Source organism: Siniperca chuatsi, linkage group LG21 (assembly GCF_020085105.1).
Source record: "Siniperca chuatsi isolate FFG_IHB_CAS linkage group LG21, ASM2008510v1, whole genome shotgun sequence".
Lineage (NCBI taxonomy): Eukaryota > Metazoa > Chordata > Actinopteri > Centrarchiformes > Sinipercidae > Siniperca > Siniperca chuatsi.
Window position 1 is genome coordinate 1,110,001 of NC_058062.1, and position 19,370 is coordinate 1,129,370.

At 39.6% G+C, this 19,370-nt stretch overlaps 1 protein-coding gene and 1 long non-coding RNA gene across 2 annotated transcripts in view; one reads left to right on the plus strand and one right to left on the minus strand.

Moving 5' to 3' along the window:
- The window catches only part of rapgefl1 (Rap guanine nucleotide exchange factor (GEF)-like 1), a 61,035-nt gene that overhangs the window by 28,608 nt on the left and 13,057 nt on the right, over positions 1-19,370 (minus strand).
- LOC122869014 lies at positions 5,616-9,520 on the plus strand. Its single transcript, XR_006376218.1, has 3 exons — positions 5,616-6,170; positions 7,790-7,822; positions 9,260-9,520. It is a non-coding gene; the product is annotated as an uncharacterized LOC122869014 (long non-coding RNA).

Genomic DNA, 19,370 nt, shown 5'->3' on the forward strand with positions numbered 1-19,370 from the left:
ACAGGTGGTCACCTGCGCTTCAAGGTGATATATTCAGTATAATGCACCTGTCCACAGCACTCATTCCATCAGCACAACAACAGAGTCATGTCATACTGATTTACATATTAATTACAGTTGCTTCTATTGTGCCGTTTCTTCGGTTTGCTGTTGAGCGAACTCAACGCTTCCTGCAGACGAGCGACAGTAAACGTGTACCGGGAAAGAGAAAGATGTGCGAAACACCTGTGCAGGAGGTGCTACACACCACGGCCCGAAGCTTAGCATCAAAACAAAGAGCCGCACAGTCGAAGTGAACGGAAGCATTTACTGAACGAGAAGTTCGATTTCATCATTTTCATTATTATCTGCCGATTGTTTTCTTGATTCACGGTTTCCTCTGTAGTCAGAAAACAGTCCAAAGCCCGAAGGTGTTCAGTTTGCAATGATGTAAAACAGAGAAAGGCAGCAAATCCTCGTGTCAGAGAAGCTGGGACCAGAGAACGTTTGACTCTTTTGCTGAATAAATTATTAAAAATTATTCAATTTGTTATCGTTTTTTAAAAATTGTTGTTGATTACTTTTCTGGAAACTGGCAGGAACAACTCGTAAAAACTCGTCGAGAGGCGTTGGGTTCGTACCCGACCTTTCCTGTGCTTCACTACACCTGAACTGTACACCTTTACGGAAGCTTCCATCATCCAAGGTGACTCGTATGAATGTTTCGTTTTGTCCGAGCAACGGCGCGAAGATTTTCACCTGAAACGTAAACTAGTTTTTGTGTAAACTCGCGTGGAATTAAGAGACTGAAGATCTACAGAGCTGTGGACACGCACACACAAATATATGGAAATGATCAATTAGATATCATTACACACATTCGAACATATGGATGCAATTTACACACACACACACACACACACACACACACACACACACTGAATGTAACGACCATGCTGAGATCGCTGCTGCGTTGTCTCTGTTTAACGTCAGAAATGCTTTCTTTAAATCTGCCTGAGAAGATGGATCACTTTCATCTTTATGCTTCAAGGATGTGTTTAGCCTAGCTTAGCACAAAGACTGAAAGCTGGGGGAAACTGCTAGCATAGCTCCATCAAAGGAGGCAAAAATCTCAAAATCTGTCAGTTTATCTGAGGAGATGACAGTTTCTGATCTTTGACTAAATACAAAATTCAAAAAGTCAGACGGTGTTATTATAATGATAATATAATACTAATGATATATAATATAATTAAAAAATAGTTAAACACTCTTCCTGTTTGTCTTTATCATACATTTATTTTTATGAAATCATCGCTGAAAACACACACACACACACACACACACACACACTCACACTAAATGTAGGCCATGAAGACATATTTAGCCTTTTAGAGGCTGCTTCTGGTTTGCAAAACCAGAAATGAAGCTTTTATGAAACAGAAAGAGAGAAGAAAGTAAGATGCATCTGTTTTTAAAGAAGAGACGGAAACACTGGTGATGTTTATGTTTTGCAACATTCACATAAAACCTGTTTTCCTGAACTAAAACTGTTGAAACTCACTGTGACGAGCGGCCGCTGCAGTCAACGGCTGTAATTTAAGATGCTGAAGCAGCACGACTCAGACAAAACCTGTGGTCACATCTACTAAAATACACTGCTGTGTGTGTGTGTGTGTGTGTGTGTGTGTGTGTGTGTGTGTGTGTGTGTGCGCTGCATGCTGCAGTGGGCGTGTCGTGCCGGGGTCCGCCTCTCTGCAGGCGGTTACCATAGAGACACCACGTCGCCGACAGCGAGAGGATGAAGAGGGAAATGTGAGAGAAGAAACACTGAAGAGAGAAATAAACGTAGTGTGCGTGTGTGTGTGTGTGTGTGTGTGTGTGTGTGTGTGTGTGTGTGTGTGTGTGTGTGTGTGTGTGTGTGTGCGTGTGTGTGTGCGTGTGTGTGTGTGTGTGTGTGTGTGTGTGTGTGTGTGTGTGTGTGTGTGTGCGTGTGTGTGTGTGTGTGTGTGTGTGTGTGTGTGTGTGTGTGTGTGTGTGTGTGTGTACAGCTATCTTCTTTGTGAGGACCACCTAGAGTTATTAACCTTTGGAGTGAGGACCATTTTGCAAAGTGAGGACATTTAGGCCGGTCCTCACTTTATTTTCACTGTAATGGCCTCCAGAGGCTGTTTAAGTGTTTCTCTCAAAGTTTCAGAGAGGTCCTCAGAAAAGTGCCAAACTGAGAATAAATGTCTATCTACACGTGTGTGTACATAATCTGAATACACACACTTTTGCTCTCTCTATCGCCCCTATTGACATTGCTGATTTATTGCACCGGAGCAACTTAAACTACAGAAAGACTAGAAAAAGGCAGTCACAAGGTTTTATTAGTTAAAATGAAATACAGTATATGAAATTTCATTTTGGTTAATTTAATCTACTTTTGTGTTATACTTTTAAGATATTAAAAAAGTTATAATTTGTTTTAATCACTCATAACATTACATCTAAAGTGGAAAGGGTTCTTAGACCCTACCTGAAAACTAATTTAAATGTAAACTGCTCAAGTTTTTAAATTCCAAATTGACTTTTTCTTCATGTTTAGCTACTTGTGAGTAATTTGTGTTGTGTAATGGCCTGTCAGACCACAGTTTTAACACTCTGCATACAGTATTTGGATGGTTTAAATTCCAATAGCAAGTAACTACTGCTTTTGTCAGATGAAACTGGGTGTTAGTAGATTAGTGTTAGTAAATTTTACAAGCACCAAAGCATGCAAAGCATCTGTCTGCTAAGATAAAGATAACTAAAGCTAAAACACATATTTACTTTTGAGTGTATGTACACATGCATACTCACAGCATAAATGATGCAAACACTGGAAGCAAATTTCCAGAAGAATACCAATTGATGATATATTGAATTATTACAGAGACTTATTTCCAGCTGAATACGTCAACATTTATGTAGGCAAACTACTTATTTCCTGGTGCACAGAAGTTTCATCACTTAATGTGGTGGTGGTTTAGAGATTACAAAGGAAGCTAAGGAAGCTAAGTTAACTTAAGTGCTAGCTGCACACACACAAGCTAAAATGACTTTCTGCCTTTTCCTCCTCAGTTTACGCCTGCTATTGTTAGCTACACTAGCGGCGTAGCTCTAGGGATGGCAGTGTCAGTCAGTGGGTCGACCACTTTGGTCCAGACTGAAATATCTCAACAACTATTGGATGAATTGTGATGAAATGTGGTTCATTTCATGTTTCCCTTGGGATGAATTGTAATTACGTTATGATCCTCTGACTTTTCATCTAGTGCCTAATGCCATAATAATAAATGTCATAACTAAATAAATGACAATAATTTGTGTTTAGGGCTAATTAGCAAATGCTAATGATAAATGTAAATGCTAATTAGCACACTAACATGCAAAACTAAGATGTTGAACATGGTAAACATTACACTTGCTAAACATCAGCAAGTTAGCATTGTCATTACGAACATGATAGCATGCTGATGTTAGCATAGCCTAAGTCCTAATCTTGTTATCTGATACTAAATGTGTTACATAAAAATGGAAGGCCTTACTATATTAACTGCAGTATGACAACTGAAACTACATTGTAAAATTTTGTTCTTATGACATTGTTCTTCAACCTGTGCACAACTTAAGTACATGAAGTTTTACATATGAATGTAAAAGTGACAATCACAAGATGACAATGATACAACCCAGAGCAAAAACTTGCTGCCCACATTTGGCTTTTCTTAATCTTTTGTTACAACGGCAGCCGCACATTCTCATGTCTGCTTTGTTTTCCCTACCATATAGTGACTCTCCTGTCAGCTTGACCCCTTTTATGTATAAATTTGCTTGTTTTCATCTGCCTGCCTGGTTTTGACTTAGTTTTTGACTAGGGCTGCACAAGTAATCGAAATAATATCGAAATCGCAATATGACCAAGAGCAATATCCAAATCGCAGAAGCTGCAATTTTTTGATAAAGGTAAAATGTGTGACAATACAGCATTATAACGAAGTACTGTAGAGCTAAAGAGATGCCCTGGACTACAAATCTTGTTCTTCAGATGTAAGAAAACATGTTTGTTTGGTACAGACTGCAACAAATGTCACATCATCATGATTTTAATAGTTTTTTCTGTGAAAATTAGAATTTTGATGCAAAAATTATCATTCCCATTAATTGTGAATTATATCGCAATCGCAATATCTGTAAAAATAATCACAATATGATTTTTTTATCATTTCATGCAGCCCTATTTTTGACCACAAGTAAATGTTTACTTATCCTCTGTCTCGTGCATCTGGGTTCAAACTTGTTTTTATGCTAAGCCATTACATCTTTTGAGAATTATCTTATTTTGTGGTTACTGAATTCTTATGTTTCATATATATGCCTCTAAAGGAAAGATGAAATTAAGCCAAAATCTATCTAAGACAAGTAAACCCATGGTCAAGAGAAGAAGAGCAGAATCAGATATCTGGAACTGAGAAGAACTGTCTGTAGGTACAAATACACAGAATACTTGTGTTAATTCACCTCAGTTGCCTTCCACTTTGCTAGCCCTGCTCACATTATCTACATGTGGCCTGACAGAACAAAGGGAAGAAAGACTTTTACCTACATAATTACTTACACAGACATGTTTTTGAATAGTGCTTTCACAGATATTGTTGCTGTGTTTAAAAAATAAATGTTGCTATCTTCTGGTAACCTATTATTAATTAAAACACACATACAATGCATGATGAAAGCACATGCAGCTTTACTTCTCACAGTAGCTACAGTGCAGTGATACAGAACAATGTTTGATGGGTCTGATGTTCAGGAGGCCGCTGGAGTGAGTGGAAACTCAACCTGTAGTTGGACAGTTAACTGTGGCATCACTTTGGACAGCCAGTCACAGACCTTGCCTCCAGGGTGCCTCACTGTCCTGCCTGGTGTTCCTGGCTAGGCTACTGAATGGGGCTAGCTAGCAGGCCTCAGACTCTGACAAACTGTGGCAGCCACTGAGCCCTCCACAGCTATATCATGTGGCTGGATAGCTTCGTCACATGAACATGGCAACTTTCTGTCTGCCATATGGATGTTAGACACTTTGAGGAAGAGCCACTCCTGGTTAAGTGTTAACTGAAGGTAGTTTAGAGGCTCTGGGCCACCTTCTACCTCCTAGTTCCTCAATGGTACCTGAAACTGGTCTTGGGATGCCTACACAGTCACCAAAGTAAAATTAAATTCATATCACTTTGCTATTTAGCTAACTCAGTGAGCTCATGTAATAGGATCCTTACTACTAATTTCTAAACACTTCAAAGCTGCATTAGCAAACAAAGAACACAAGAAAAATGAATATCATGTGTTTTGTGTTATCACTTTATCCTTATTGTCAACAGCAACGTTAAATGAGTAAGTAAACTCAAATCTGTAGAACTGAGGGTCAGCATGTGATTAAAAATACTGTGGAAGATTTAGAAAAAGGCTAGTGAACAGAGAATCATAACACTTTAATTAAAGGTTGGGATGAAAATGTGTCAGATATACAAACCATGCTTTGAGTCAAATTAAGTATTCATTCAAATATAAAGCATCAAAGTTAGTCATCCATTTTACTCACCTTTTATTATTATTATTTCATTTTAACTGTAATTTTTTGAAGCTGTCGCAGTGAACTGGACTGCATACACTGAAAGGTGTTAATGTTTGGTCCCTCATGTGTGATATACATCTGTGGGGGCAAATAACTAGGTACATTTAATCAAATACTGTACCTAGGTACAATTTTGAGGTACTTTAATTGAGTATTTCAATTTGTACTTTAATGTACTACATTACATTTCAGAGGGGAATATTGTTTTTGCTTTATTTTCAACATTCTAGCCTGTAATACAGGCCTGTGTGTCAGAGCTGAGAAGTGGAGAATATTGTGGTGCACTGGCAGCCTTCAGCTCAGGCTTAATTGATGGCCCATCAAGGGGAGGGGCTCTCCCCCCCTCACCTGCACTTGCTCTGCTGCCTACAGAGCGTGTTACGTGCCCTTCCCCCACCTTTCAATTCAGAGCGACCTGCAGTCGGGAGTTTTGGACAAACACGGCAGGACCCTGGAGAGATTTAGAAGAAGAATTGAGAGACTCAAACTTCACCATAGCAGATGCGAAAGGAGGCTTTTCCAGACAGCTTCAGTGCAGGTAAGATTTTATGATGTCTTGCTCTTGAGTTTTGCTTCCACATGTCAGCTAACTTTACAATATTATTTTGCCAGGATGAAACTTATTACACTACAATAATTGTCAAATAAAGCCAAGTTATAGTATATTTTAGGTAGAAATTGTGTATTTTTGTATATGTGAACTTAATTCTGACCGTAGGAGTTCCTAACAAGCGAATTAACTCATTGCACCACTAATGATAGACGCATTAAGATTCCACTAGCTTCTCTGAAAATATAGCAAGTGGCCAAATGTAAGTTATAACCTTCATTTAAAGATAACCATTTTAAGCATTTTTAAACGTAGACTGTACCATTTTTCTCAGTTTGTGGAAATAACTTTAAATGCCTGTGGTTCATAAGTGTTTTTGTGGTGTTTCATGTTGTATCCTTAAGTATCACATGCTATAATTTTTAATATTGTGTGAAATTTTGGGACATTTCACTGTGTATTGATAACTGTGGAAAAAGAGTTAGAATGCAACGATTGTGGCAGTAAAGTTCAGCTTCAACTGTGAACTAAACACTTGAGTTGAAATGCAGTTTAAAGATGCCATCAACCTGAGAAAAGTCACTGAAATAGATGTAATCTATTACTAAGTAACTAGTAACAGTACTTTTTTTAATTTGATCCCAAAACAGCTCTGCTCTCATGGCTTGCTGCCTGAATAATTCCTAATTTATCAGCTACTGTTAAATAGATTTACCATTCCTATTGTTTCTCTCACTCCCACCTCTGTGACTGTCCACCCAGTTAACACAGTTGACAGGATATTTTAAAGGGAAACTGGCATCCTGGCACAGAGATGACCAACAGTTGCCTTTTTGAACACTTTTTTGGGAACACATAATACAATACAACTGTGCTGCCATAAAGTCGCTTCAGTATAGATATGTTTCTTTTTTAACACTGTCAAAAATGTGTTAACTATATTATATGTTGTAGCACTGAGCATAGTTAGTGATGGTGTTGTACTGGACATGTTTCTGGTTTTTAATATTCTTACCCCCTTTGTAGTAGGGAGGACAAAAATAGAAACACTTCTCAATATAATGCAGTCCAATACAACACCACCTTTAACTATGACTTCAGTGATAAACAAGAATTTAATTGACAGACTATGACAAGAACAACTTAACATGAGCTTTGTAAAGGTAGAGTTTATGGCATGGTTGTGCTAAACTGCATTAGACTGTACAAGTGTAATACAGTGGCTGCTGAGTGTATATATCAGTATCTGGAAACAAAGCACAAATAGCACATTGCCTGGTGGGAGACTTGAGATGTCTGGGAATGCATGTTATTAATACAGACCAAACTCACTAAATGCAAATATACAGACTCCAGTGTGTGGACTGTAACTTCATGTACTTATGACAGGGTGCCCAATTCAGTTTTTAACATTGTCTTTTATACATTAGATATATGAATGCCCTTTTAAATGTACTATATAAGTAATATATGAAATGTCTTCTCACTTGAAAAGATGAAAGCAGCACTAAAGCATCACTGTCCAGCTGTACTTGACTGGAATTTTTTTGTTGAAACTGTTTCAGACAATAACAGGAAATAATCTTCCATCTTCTCTTTCATGTTAGGTCCAGAAGGCGATGGCTGTGATGCCAACACAGGTATGTTACAGAATCTTTCCTCTATCCTGATACAGACTTTTCACTTCCTGGAATAGTTGTCAGTAGTTGTAATTCAATGTTAAAGGAGGAATTCTAAAATAAAACTATTAACGTAAACTGAGGACATATAATACACACAAGGTTCCACATCTGGAGTCCTTAGAATTTTAGAGATGACAAAAGAATCAATTCTTATCCATCATGATTCTCTTTAGAAATGTGACTCTCTGTAGAAAGTACTTAATCTGATCAGAGAAAGGTTTCAGTCGTAGTCATCTGGACACTGTTTTCAGAATCAAGACGCTTCGCTCCCATCCGGAAGTCATTCTCAATTGTGAAGAAATGGGACGGGAACCAGAAATTAATCTTGATTCTGAAAACAGTGTCCAGATGACTACAACTGAAACCTTTTCTACGATAGAACACTCCTGGATGAATGAGGGACTACACCGTCTTACTTAATCTGATTTATGTTGTTCCTGAAGTTCAGGCTGCCAGTTAAATAGATTGATGTCAGGTCAGCTACAGTTATGTAGTCTACAGTGGATGTTGTTGTTATACTGAGCATGAAACCTTTGCATGAGTTTCTTATCAGTGTCTGCTTGTTGTGTACTCACAGATAGTAGCTGATTAAATCGAATTCATATTAAAGTAGAGTCCCGAACAGTATCTGCAACTTTTTGACTGTGCCGAGGCCAAGGTGTCAGCAGGACTGTAGCCAGTCTGTTGCTGGGTCTTGTCTAATTGCATACATGTAGAGATGATGCATTACTTCGTCTCTCAGAGGCATTTAAGGTGTGAAAAATAAGTGGATTCTGTTCAAAGATGTCAGCTGCACCGATTTATTAGTCAAGAGGGTGCAAATTTACCTTTTTTTGTCCACTGGCCAAATGGCTAAGGAATGTTCAAATTTTGCCAGTCACTCAATAGATTACCATTGTTTTTTGGCTGGTAAGGGAAGCAAATCTACCAGCCATTTGCATGTTTTATCAGCATTTGGCTGGTGCTAATTTTGTGCCCTGTTAAGTCAAGATTCAATTAAACTCTTTACCAGGATAATCCACTCTGCATCAGTACTGTATATATTATAAACAAACATATTATCAGAACAAAAGACTAATTTGTCTTATTGAATTTTAGAAGTAAACATGCCATGCTTTGTCAGTGTCAGTTTGTGTATTTCGGTGTATTAAGTCAAATGGAAATTATGAATGTAGTCTTACATAAAGTAAAAGTATGGAAATCAAAAAGTATCACACTGTTTTATTATAATACACTTTTACAATAGTGTAGTCCATCTATAAGATAATGATGGTAAAGTGACTCTTTAATTTGTATGTGATTGTTGATGTGATGACTGGAAATTGTCTGAAAGCGCCATGCTATTTTACTTTCACACTATTTTTTTTCTGATGATGATTATGCTTTTGCTTACAGTTGGACTATATCCATGAGGAGCCAGAGTGGGATTCCTTTGGATCCGAATTATGCAGCCATACAGGATCGGACCCAGAGTACAAGCCAACTCACACTGCATCATCATCCAGTGATGAGGAAGATTTGAAAAGCCGAGACAAACACAAGAACCTCAGAACTTATGTGAAAAGACAAAAAAACAAAAGACGAACAAAACAAAATCAACTGTGACCATAAAAACTTGTACAAAAAGGGAAGATGGCAAACGAGCACGCGACAAAAGACATTATTGTCTCTACTGTGGCCAGTCAGACTTAAGGATTGCGAGACATTTGCAGAGAAATCATATGGAGATCCAGGATGTAGCATATGTCTTCAGCTTTCCATCAGGATCAAAAGACAGAAGGGTTCTTTTGGAACAACTGAGAAATAAAGGAGATTTCAAGCACAATACCAAAGTCCTGGAAAAAGGCAGAGGACAAATAGTGACATGGAGGCAGCCCTCTGATGAAGCTTCTGTTAAGGATTATTTGGCTTGCCAATATTGCTATGGACTGTTTGCTAAAAAGGTTTTGAAAGACATCATTCCACATGCAGAAGTAAAACATCATGTGTAACAGAAGACAAAAAGACAAGAAAAAGAGTACAAAGTCTTGCTGCACGCGTGCTTCCAATAGCATCTAACGCCGTGGATGTCAGGATGTCATTACCAAAAATGTGATGGTTTCTGTGGAACCATCTCAGGATGGTGGAAGATAAAGCAAAGGGGGAACTGACACAACAGATTTTAACAGCATACAGGGAGTTAAACGAGACAGTTCTGGTGCAGGTCATTGTCTTTAACAAGCGGCGTGAAAGGCAAGCATCACGCTTGACTCTTGAGACGCATTTGAGAAAGCAAGCACAAATCGTAAATGAGGACATTTATGAAACCCTGTCACCATTAGAGAGAGAGCTGAGCAAGCTACTAACCCGCATAGAGGTCTGGAGAAAAAGAGGTGGGAAGGTAGCTGTTTTCTTGACTGAGAGAATGAAGGAATCAATCAATTTGTTGATTGAAAGGAGAGAGGAAGCTGGAATACCTGCTGAAAATCCTTATCTCTTTGCAAGACCTGGTGCGATGACAAAGTTACGGGGATGTGATTGTCTGCAGAAATATGCAGAGGAAAGCAAAGCAGAAAACCCTGAACTCCTGAGATCAACCAAATTAAGAAAACAGGTTGCCACATGCTGCCAACTCCTGGATCTCAGCGAACAAGAGCTGGAACAAGTTACAAGGTTCATGGGACATGACATCAGAGTTCACCTTGACTTTTACCGACAGACTTACAAAACCTTTCAAATTGCCAAGATAAGTAAACTTCTGTTGGCAATGGAGCGAGGCCTCAACCTCAACACAATTGATCTTTCTGTCTGTGGTATGTACGCACTGTAACTGACCTTGTTTTGTCCTGTTCTGTTTCATTGTCGGTGCATAAACAGTATTCTCATAAGTGTAGTCAAACATCGAAGCATTTCCATGGAGAAAGCCATTTACTTTTTTTATCTGTACAATCTATTATAGCTGGACAATATCAATCTCATTTAACAGAAATTCGCTTTCAGGCAAACCATAGAGATGTACAGTCACACCTTTTTACAAAATTAGCGTTAGTGTTACTGTTACACCTCATACTGCTAACTGAAGTAGGATATTTTTAGAAAATGTTTCTGACTCTAGTAAATTAGGTGAAATATGCTAAACAACAAAAAGAAAATAAAGAAATTTAAAGGAAAGTAAATGCTTGCACGAGCAAAGAAGGGCTTGGCTGTGTAATTTATGCATAGTATGGTGAAAATAGTGTTAGGTTAACAACTGATCCATACTGTCCAGTGACATGAACAGATCAAGAGAGGATTTGTACAATCTTTTTTATGGAGCTCTTTTAATCAGCAGTAGTCTTTGTACTTGAGGATATTTTGACCACTGAGCACTAATATTTGATCATTGTTATCTTTACAGCTGAAAGTCACACGTGGACTTCTGTGACTGTCCCACAGAGGGAAAGGAAACGCGGCAGAGAGGTTGTTGAAGGTGCGTATTTAAGAATTAGGATGCTGTCTGTGTTAAACCTGTCAATATTATAGCTGCAATTATTAGTCGATTCAACATTTAATCTGCAGCCATTTTGATATAATTTAATCTTTTAGTGATTCTTAAAGCAAAATGCTTTACACATTTGCTGATTCCAGCTACTTAAATGTGATGATTGGGTGCTCTTTTTTATGCAGTTGTAAACTGAATATCTTTGAGTTATAAATTTTCACTGTTTTATAGACAAAGCAGTTAATTGAGACAATAATGCACAGGTGAATCAATAATGAAAATGATTATTTGCAGCCCTAGTCTACACTCCTGCACTGCATAGTATGAGGTGTCACTTTCTGTTTGCTATTGTTTTTCAGATGGAGGTTCTGACTTCTTCTCCCCGAAAAACAGATATGACCAGGGCAGTGAGGATGGGGACTCAGATATGGAGGGTAAGTTAGGGACTGTACGAAAATTATTGGGTTAGGAAGGATATTTAATTGTATTAAAAAGGTTGTCCTGGGAACCTTTTGTCTTAAAAAAAGAATCAATACCTTTCCCTAGTATCTCAAAATAATAGGCTCATTTAATGCCAAACTTATCAAAATGGTAAATATTCCATCCAAAACTAAACTAACGTCCAGACTAAATAAATAGTTATTACAGCCTCTGAATGAGTGCACTAAGCACAGGTGGCTTTGTGGCAGCTGATAGATGTAGATGATAGTTTTGTGCACAATAGTTTGGTTTCAGTTATCTTATGATGTAAATACAGTCCAGAGTGCTGCTACGGGCAAGTGAAAAGTGTTGCTCGCACTGGTGAGATGCCGTCACCAGTACCTATAGAGAACCGTGTCTAATCGGTTTCTAGAAACTGACATATTAGTCATACCAACGAGGAAAATTACACGATGAAGAGAGGTTTGCTGTCCTCTGCATATGGCCAAATGCTCCTTTATGACCTGGGCGCACAAAAGCCATTTTTTAAATGGCTATGATAAACCTAGCAATGTCCTCAAAAATGTGTAGTGAACTTCCAGTCTTGCCTCATCTCATAACAGTAATGCCAAGTCGGTCTACTACTGGGTCCATACAATCTATTTCCATTTATCAGTGATTTAAAAAAAAAAAAAAGAAAAGCCAACTACTAACTAACAGCAGGTCAAGAAGATGCAAAATTCAATCAAACTGCTGAAACTCTGACAGCCGGTCAAAATAACACTGCTATCTTATAATCTTCACGTGTGGCGTTGGCCTATAGTTTATGTTTCACCATGGCAACAGGTATAAAAAGGCAGAGTCTCCATTTTTATCCAGTTGACGAGAGATATTAATGCATGTATATGCAGACTGTGCACGCTTTAGCTTTAAAAAAGTCATCCTGAGTCAGAGCGGGAAAAGTGTCATTAAGTTAACACAATAAAGTTTTATTCAGTGTTGTCCATTAATTCGCTTACCAGACTTAGGTTTCCTTAATTGTGATGAAGTGGTGGAATCTGACTGTGCGTTGTGCTGTAGTCTACTTTACATTTTAAATATATTAGTTCAGCTTTAATCTGATGGGGACAGAGTACAGGGGCCAGCAGCTGGAAAATAGAGTTGAGGGTTTAAATAATATATTGCTCAAAGACAGAGAGACAAGACTGTCAGCTCACCATCTGATCCAGTAAAAAGGGTTTGTTGGCTCTTGAAAAGGCATTGATGTTAAAATACAGTAGATTTACAATTTTGAAATCTTCTTGGATCAACAGCATTCAGCTTTATTTCAGCTACTTCAACAAATGTAGTGAATTTAAACACAGTCAGTGAAATACTGTTAAACACGCTCAGACTAAACGCAGCCTGTTTAAAAAATAAACTCACTTTCTAACTACATCCTGCAGCTGGGGATGGGACTTCAGATATGGATGGTGAGTTAAATGGCTTTCATTAGGACAGTTTATTGTACAGTGCAAAGTCAAGCTGTGCATGAGCCGAGTCAAGAAATCTACATTGTGGTCTAAGTACTGAATGTTAAAGAATCTACATTTTTTCTGTCATCTGTAGAGGCCATGGAGTGAAGCAGAGAGGACTGCTGTCAGCAAACAGTTGGGAAAGTTTATGGCATTACGGCGGGTTCCAGGTAAAGAGAACTGCATCAAATGCATAACACGAGAAATCCTTGGATCAAAGATCCTGGAAGGATGTTAAAAACTTTTCATATAACACAATTGTGACTCTTAATCAAGATCGCTGTCACGGAAACTTCAGTTCTGAAGACGCCATTTTGCATTATAATTCAATGTTCTACTTTCAATGTCTGGTTGAGCCAGTTGTTGGCATATTTGAACATTGTTAGTTTTCTAATGCTGTTTGGTTGTGGAATGTAACTAAGCACATATGCTCTAGTATTATCGTAGAAAAGGTTTCAGTCGTAGTCATCTAGACACTGTTTTCAGAATCAAGACGTTTTGGCTCTCATCCGAAGTCATTCTCAATTGTGGATGTCACAATTGAGAATGACTTCGGATGGGAGCCAAACGCCTTGATTCTGAAAAAACAGTGTCTAGATGACTACGACTGAAACCTTTCTCTACGTTAGAACACTCCTGGACGAATGAGGGACTACACCGTCTTATGCTCTAGTACTGTACTTGCAGATATAGTTTAAATTCAAGGTACTTGTACTTTAATTGAGTATTTCAATTTTATGCAAATTTGTTGTGTCTCAGTTAACAAATCAAAATAAATCTAGTTGTGTACACTGGAGATGGCATTCATTGCAGCTTTTTGGAAGTTGTATGATACTGATGTTTATTGCTAAAGTTTGGTTCACTTTGGTAAAGCAGTAATTGTGTTTTAAAAAGTACTGTATCTGTATTTTTGTACAGCAGTCTAATCAATGGTCACAACATTAATTTTAGAACACTTCAAGAATGATTTATTAAATTATTTGTCTGTACTAAAACATAAAATGGTAGGAAAGAATAACTACAAGCTAAAGACAGAAGGTAGTTAAACTAGTCTGTTCTGAAACGAACCCAATAGCGCCCCCATGAAAAGGTCCTCACTTCAGTGGGAAAATGCTTTAAAAAATTATTTGTCTGTTTAAAGAAGCTGAGGTGGAAACTGGAGTCAGGGAGCCACCTAGTGCTGAAATCCAGCATTCATTTGTCTCCAAGTATAGCAGAAAGGGTGGTCCTCACCTCCCATGTGAATTTATTTGGACCTCACTTTGGTGCATATACAGGAATGTGTGTGTGTGCGTGTGTGTGTGTGTGTGTGTGTGTGTGCGTGTGTGTGTGTGCAGTATTGATAACGGAGTCAAACTGATGTTAGACCTCTGATAACGATGCCGTGGTTATATAATCAATACTACACTGGATTCGTCCCGGCTGCATCGCTCACTGCTGCTGCAGTTTGTGTTCGATCCCAATCAGAGTCCTTTAATATTGATTATCCGCTGATACACAATCTGATCGGATACTTATATTTACCTAAACGTTGATTAAATATAATTTATATTACATATAAATATATAAACACTGAAAGCCCTGGTTCAAAACTGTGAAGCTGATCATCAGAAATGAAAATGATTAATATTGATCTGATACGAGCAGCAGAGTCTGGCGTTTGATCGGCTTTAACAATTAAAACCGTGAGATTAGAAACTTAAATAAATAATAAACTAAATAAATGTTATGATTAATTATCCGCAGTTCAGGCGGTAAATTAAAGTAACAATTTTAAAATCGTGGGGAAAGCCTCAACCCAAATATAACTAAAGCGTCTACAGACGGCACGGCGCCGTCGCATCATCCTCATCATCATCATCATCAGGTCGACCATCGCCACATAATAACCAAACAAGTCAAATCTCAAACACACATTTGAGGCCGTACTGTCACTGCAAACAAATTATTCTCCAATATCAGCTTCAGTATTCAGAAACTTCTGTGCCGGATGCGTCGAACAGTCGCGGTAGAAACCACTCGACGAAGGACGAGCGGAGAGAAAAGATGGCGTGAATGTGGAGGGAGGACAGAGCGAAAGAGCGTGAACGTGGGAGGAAGAGGAGAGAAACCAAACGGGATGTAAAGAACGCCTACGACCTCAGAGGGAGGGAGAGAGAGATTACACTGAAACACAACTCTCACAAAAAGACGAATATTAAAAGAAAAACACACAAAAACAAGAAAAGCAAGTTCCGACTCAGAGCGAGATTCCCCTCTGAAGGCTGAAAGCAGCAGTTTAGTCTTCACTGTAATCACTTACATACATATCTGAGAAAATACTGTACATATGGCGTTTACAGTGGGGGAACCAAGAACACTTACTGAAGTACTGCACTAAGTACAGAACCGAGGTACTTGTACTTTACTGCAGTATTTCCATTTTCTGCCTCTTCCTGCTTCCACTCTCCTCCATCTCAGAGGAAATATTGGACTTTTTCCTTCCCTGCGTTTGTCTGACGGCTTCAGTTACTTTACAGATCACAGCGTTTCATCCCCTTCCTGTCCGGCGGAAACCTCGTATCTCCAGGTGTTTGTGACGAGCTGAAGGATGAAGAGTTTCCTTCATGTGCTGAGGAAACTCCTCCTCCTCCTGAAGCTGAATAAACTCTTTAACCCCCCCTCGGATCAGCTGGGAAACGCATCGTCACAGAGCTGAAAACAGGCTGTTTCTCTGATACGTGGTTCTCACAGGACGGCAACGCTGCAAACACGCGATGCTCTCATAGACCAGGCGTGGGCAAACTACGGCCCGCGGGCCACACACGGCCCGTTGGGCTTATTAATCCGGCCCGCCGAACGTGACCAAATTCTATTAAAATAGGTACGGGTGAACCTTGATTCCCCACAAGATGGCGCCCTTCAGCTACAGTGACCTTGTTGCCGTGTGTTACTCTCTTCTTCTCTCATGAGCCCTTCTGCAGAAATGAGCTCATCAAATAAAAGAAAAGTGAGCGCCGAGCGTTTAATACGGAGCGGACAACTAGATATTTTTTCCCTGAAGTGCGATCAAAGGCCGTGTGCCTGATGTGCCGAGAAACCGTCGCGGTTTTCAGAGATATGAGCCGTCACTTTGCTACGACGCACGCCGGCTACGCTAGCAAGCAGCCGGCAGCTGATTTACAGACTCGGCGACGTTTGTTTCACCGGCAAACTGCGTTTTTCTGCTGCGTTTATTGATGCACTGGCAAAAAAAAAAGATCAACAACTTGTTTGATCTTTTGGCACTCGATGAAACTGAATTTGCGTTTTTCTGCCGTGTTTATTCAACTGAAATTTAATAAATTAATTATTAATTTAATTAATGCATTTGGAAAACAATTTGTACAATGAGCCTTGCTTATTCATGCTTTGCTACATGTTACAGGCCAAATCTCTAATGTAATATACACACACACACACACATATATATATATATATATATATATATATATATATATATATATATATATATATATATATATATATATATATATATATATATATATATTACATTAGAGATTTGCCCATCCCTGTTACAGACCATGATGCATTGCTGCAGGTTAAACTACCCAACAGCATATAAAGCAGTTAAAATGAGCTCAACCTGAAACATCTGCAGCAGTAAAATGCAACACACACATGAATGCAGCAGGAATATGAATCCAGAAACATCAGATATAATAAACCACTGACAGGAAGCGTTTTACTGATAATACTTCATACTTTTACTGCAGTGAGGTTTGAATACTTGTAGAGTATTTTCACAGAGTGGTATCAGTACTTTTACTGAAGTGAAGGCTTGTGTATCCATGCAGCCAAGTCTCTGGTTTTCTGGACACGTATTTGTTAAATTTGACAAGTTCATATACTCGCCTACTACAGTGTGTGTGTGTGTGCGGGAAAATACAGAAATAACGCCAAAGTCAGAATAAAGCGAAACCGTCTCGTCTAACGGGAACCACGATTCTGATCCGAGACTCGCATCAGAAGAACCGGTTCAGATCTTTCTGGAGAGGAGTCGGAGGCTTGTTATCCAGCTCAAGCCTCTAATTTGAGTCTTTGTGTTTTTTGTTTTTTTTCCTCCCACCTCCTCTGCTCGCTCGCTCGCTCGCTCTCTTCCTCCCACTCCTCTTCTCCAAATGTCTTGTCGAGAGCTGGTTGCTATGTGAACAGGTGCTAAAGAGCCTCTTATGTATCTGCACACACACACACACACACACACACAAAGTACATGCATGTCCATATGATACACAAATAAAACACACACACACACACAACAAACCCCTGCACGACACCTTCGCCAACAGGACGTCGAACGAGGGAGAGCTGCAGCTCGGAGAGGTAGAGGAAGACGAAGGTGAAAGCGTGCAGAGAGAGAGGTGAACGAGTGGGCAGCTTCTTCTTCTTTTTCTAAAAGCGAAAGAAAAATCCTCCGCCCACACACAGAGCAGTCCTCTCTCTCTCTCCTTTTCTTTCTTTCTCCGTCTGCAGCGTTTTGGTTTATAAAGTGGCACCGGGATTCAAACCCACGCCACCACAAGCACACAAAAGGTTTTGCCGGAATGCAGTTCACACGCTCCTTCGTGTTGGAACTAGAGCTGAATGCCGGGAATCGAGATCCTGGAGTTTCCTGGGAAATCTCACCAAAATGATCTCCATCATGATAACACGCTAACAGACTGAGGCTAAAGCTAACAGGTCCCAGGTCATAACACGCTAACAGACTGAGGCTAAAGCTAACAGGTCCCAGGTCATAACACGCTAACAGACTGGGGCTAAAGCTAACAGGTCCCAGGTCATAACACGCTAACAGACTGGGGCTAAAGCTAACAGGTCCCAGGTCATAACACGCTAACAGACTGGGGCTAAAGCTAACAGGTCCCAGGTCATAACACGCTAACAGACTGAGGCTAAAGCTAACAGGTCCCAGGGAATGATAACACGCTAACAGACTGAGGCTAAAGCTAACAGATCTCAGGGCATGATAACATGCTAACAAACTGAGGCTAAAGCTAACAGGTCCCAGGGAATGATAACACGCTAACAGACTGAGGCTAAAGCTAACAGATCTCAGGGAATGATAACACGCTAACAGACTGGGGCTAAAGCTAACAGATCTCAGGGCATGATAACATGCTAACAGACTGGGGCTAAAGCTAACAGGTCCCAGGTCATAACACGCTAACAGACTGAGGCTAAAGCTAACAGGTCCCAGGGAATGATAACACGCTAACAGACTGAGGCTAAAGCTAACAGATCTCAGGGCATGATAACATGCTAACAAACTGAGGCTAGAGCTAACAGGTCCCAGGCCATGATAACAGGCTAACAGACTGAAGCTAATGTTAACAGGTCCCAGGCCATGATAACAGGCTAACAGACTGAGGCTAAAGCTAACAGGTCACAGGTCATAACACGCTAACAGACTAGGGCTAAAGCTAACAGGTCCCAGGCGATGATAACATGCTAACAAACTGAGGCTAGAGCTAACAGGTCCCAGGCCATGATAACAGGCTAACAGACTGGGGCTAAAGCTAACAGGTCCCAGGCGATGATAACATGCTAACAGACTGAGGCTAAAGCTAACAGGTCCCAGGGAATGATAACACGCTAACAGACTGAGGCTAAAGCTAACAGGTCTCAGGGCATGATAACATGCTAACAAACTGAGGCTAGAGCTAACAGGTCCCAGGGAATGATAACACGCTAACAGAATGAGGCTAAAGCTAACAGGTCCCAGGGAATGATAACACGCTAACAGACTGAGGCTAAAGCTAACAGGTCTCAGGGCATGATAACATGCTAACAAACTGAGGCTAGAGCTAACAGGTCCCAGGCCATGATAACATGCTAACAGGTCCCAGGCCATGATAACAGGCTAACAGACTGAGGTTAAAGCTAACAGGTCCCAGGTATTGATACCATGCTAACAGACTGAGGCTAGAGCTAACAGGTCAAAGGCGATGATAACATGCTAACAGACTGAGGCTAAAACTAACATGTCCCATGGCATGATAACATGCTAACAGACTGAGGTTAAAGCTAACAGAAAAATTTAAAATCAGACTGTTGTTTAATGCTAACATGACCC